The sequence below is a fragment of the Branchiostoma belcheri genome, unplaced genomic scaffold (genome assembly GCF_001625305.1).
Source record: "Branchiostoma belcheri isolate BF01 breed outbred unplaced genomic scaffold, Haploidv18h27 scaffold232, whole genome shotgun sequence".
In the NCBI taxonomy this organism is placed as follows: domain Eukaryota; kingdom Metazoa; phylum Chordata; class Leptocardii; order Amphioxiformes; family Branchiostomatidae; genus Branchiostoma; species Branchiostoma belcheri.
The window spans coordinates 223337-227154 of record NW_017803835.1 but is presented as its reverse complement, the minus strand read 5'-3'; positions in this window follow the sequence as shown (position 1 = coordinate 227154).

Here is a 3818-nt window from a genome sequence, read left to right as displayed (position 1 = left end):
AGGGAGGTCCGGGGGCATGCTCCCCCGGAAAATTTTGAAAAATGAACCTTCTAAAATGGCACTTCCTCCGTTTTTAAGAGGATTCCAAAGAAAAATCAGAGATAACTTATTTCAACGACAAAGTGAGCCGTTTTTCTACAATTCCAGCCTCGTTGGTGACTCGAATCAGTCCATCTTTTAAAGAAAAATCTTGGACCTTTAGATAAAAAGTGGACCCCCCCAACCCCCCTTGGCTACTGGCATACTAGAGGCATGCCCCGGGACCCCCGTAGGAACCTCTCGCCTTCTGTGCTCGCCTCGCGCCTACGGCACTCACTGGTCCCTCAAGCAGTGGGAATGATTCAAAATCCTGGCTACGGGCATGTGGCAGTCAGAAAACACGTCCCACCCACCATCTGCTTGGAGATTACGGGATCTTCCTGACCAGATCTGTCCTGGGATGACCTCCTCCTTCTGTTGTCCTTCCCTCCTCCTGCTGCAGGTGCTTCTACTCAAACTGCCTCAGGTTTTCCCACTAAACTAGAATCAGATGTGCGCAAGAACAACTTTCCTCTCTTCATCAATGCTGTTATGTAAATACAAGAGTCATGCTTTTATTTCTTTCCTAAGGCCACACCATCTTAATTTGTTTGTTCTCAGATTTGCCTCTTCATTTTTTTTCTGATTTGCAAAAAAAAAAAAAGCTTCAGAACAGTAGTTCTGAATCAACTACAAAAATTTGCCCCCAACAGTTGAGGAAAGTCCTTTTCTTACTAGTTGTTGCAGTTTTTCCATCTATAAATGCAGTGGTGTGATTAAAGGTTCAAAATTTATTGTTTAAATTTTAACCCTGAGCCTTTTGTGTTGACTTCGTGGCTCCTATCATAGCATTTTGGGCTATTATGGATGCCTATAGCTAGACCTGTTTTTATTTCTTATTTTGTTATTTCGCCCATATTTTTTCGAAAAAATCCGAGAACCAACAAATTAAATTGGTGTGGCCTTAGGGGGAGAATTAAGCCTGATTGAAGCTTTATTTGAACATAATTTACATACAGTTAGTAGTTGTGGTTCACCTCGACCCAAGAACAAATCAGTTCAAGATGTGTTTTAAGGCTTTGGTCAGAGATTTATTTCTTGTGGTGACTACCTTGCAAGCCTCAATTGCTTTTTGTTGTCAAACTTGGATCCATTTCAAACCTGTCTCTTACCTGAGAAGACTAAAGCAGAACTAGCCTGGGTGCAAGACACAAAGCACGCTAGGCCCAGAGTTAGCCAAGGAATTGGCCTACAAGGAATTGGCCTACCTGTATGTAGGCCCTGGAAACAGCCTGGCACCCAGGCTATTTAAACAAGGTAGCATTGGCTAACACCAAGGCTAGGTACCAATCTAAAAGTTCTCCAATCACGAATGTTTCTTCCTCATGGAAAATATGGTTCTGAGCAAAATATACCGTAGCCTGGGTACCATCCTACTTGTATGCCGGGGCTCCCACACTCGCTTTCCGTTTAATAGTGTGGGAGCCCCGGCATACAAGTAGGATGGTTCCCAGGCTAAATATACCGTACTACTTAGTTACCATTCTCCAAGCAGATATTTCGGTGGCCGCAAAAGACAGCATCAAATTGGCCAGGCAGTATCCATTTGCCAGACAGAGCCATACTCCGTAAATAATTTCATCAGGTTCAAGAGGTTGGTAAACGAATGAATAGCAAAGTTCTTCACAACCATTCATTTTTTACGAGCCAAATTAGTTAATGTTTCGATGACCGTCTGTCATCTTCAGATCCATACCGCCTGGCCAATGGACATAATAGTATTACGTCACAGTTTGTTTACTGCAATGAATGCCGGTCAATCGACTTTTATATTGTACAGGGGTGCGTAGCGCGGTGTGTGTTTGTGTAGCGTTAGCCTAATATATTAAGACTTTTAATACAGTAACGTTACTATTTTCATCAACTGTCACAACTAAATCACCCATGCGGCATGTAATGCTGTGTCAACACAACTAGACGCAGCAAAAAATCAGACATACCTTACTTTGAAAACTTTGAAATGATCTTTATTCTTTAACTGACCGTTCTAGAATGTTCTTTAGAACCGGTAAACAAACTGTGACGTAATAATGGTATAGGTCCATTTGATGCTGTCTTTTGTGGACATCGAAGCATCTGCTTGGAGATTATTCAGTTACTACATCAGATATAGATTCTTGGGATGAGTAATTGAGAATCTGACTTGCCTAAACTTAGCTTCAGCAATGCGGCACGCCTGTTATTTTTGGCCTTCCAGTTGCTATGTTTGGCCAGGCGAAAAGGTGGCTGGTTTATATAACGTTATTAACACGAGCGCAATTAATCAAGTGCAAGATCTTACTTTACCACTGATACCAGTACCTGTATGGAATTACTGTTTGTTTAGGCCACACCAATTTAATTTGTTGGTTCTCGGATTTTGTCATAGTACATTTGGGAATACATCTATAGCAGTGACACCTGTGCTGCAGTGCAATGTGAACCAGTCAGAACTGCCCTGAGGAAGGTGACAGACGGTCACCGAAACATCGGCTGAATAAAAGACTTGGTTGTGTAAAAAAGAGTCTCTTTACTCAGTGTCTTACCAACCTGACAAAACTATTGATAAAACTATTCATGCTTGTCAACAAAGTAATCCATTGGTAAATTACAACAACAAAAATTTTGGTGAGTTATACTTTTTTTTCTAAAAATGCAAAACAAAAGAGAAAAACAAGTCTTTATGTTGCTGAGTGAATATCCACACACTTGAACCGTAATAACCCTAGACTTGTCAACAAAGTAATCCATTGATAAATTTTGTTACACTGTTTTTTTCAAAAGGCAAAACAAAAGAGAGAAATAAATCTTCATGTTGCTGAGTGAATATCCAATTGGTTGAATCCTAATAACCCTGGACTTGTCAACAAGGTGATCCATTGATAAATTACATACGGTAAAAGAAAAATAACATGAAGTAATGTTATACTTTTTTTTCTAAAATGCAGAACAAAAGAGAAAAAGAAATCTTAATGTTATTATGAAAGTTCATCTGTGTTGGTAGTTACATGTTTAAAGTTATAAAACGTTTGGTCCTATAGGTGAGAGACCTTTTTGTGTTGGACCAAAAGTTTTAACTTTAAACAACTCTTTGTGTTGCTGAGTGAATATCCACTCGGTTGAACTCTAATAACCCTCGCCTAGTCAACAAAGTAATCCATTGATAAGTTCTATACATGTACAAGAAATATCCCAACGATAAGTTGTTGAGTTATAAATTTTTTTCAAAGGTCAAACAAAACAAAAAAGAAAAACAAGTCTTTATGTTGCTGAGTGAATATCCACTTGGTTGAACCCCAATATCCCTGGATTTGTCAACAAGGTAATAAATTTTGTTGAGTTATACTGCAAAAAACAAAAGAGAAAAACAACTTTATGTTGCTGAGTGAATATCCACTTGGTTGAACTCCAATAACCCTGGCCTAGTCATCACAGAACAACAGAGCCTCCGTCCGTTGTTTGTTCTTGTGACAAAAGCGTCTTTCTTGTTGCTACAGGCAGCAGAGAATGGGAACATGCAGGCATGAATGTGGGCTGTCGGGGTTTAAAAAGGGGACCAAAGAGGGCCTGTGTGCACCTTTTTGTAAGGCGTAATCAGGCCTTTTAAGTCTTCGCAATCCGTAGGCAGTCATCAAACATTGACGTAATCAGCACATTAGTATAGACGTAAGATGAAGTTGGTCGTTTTCATCCTACGTATTAGCGTAGGCAGTTTTAACTATAAATTACTCCATAATTTGACGTAATTCAGAGAATTTTAA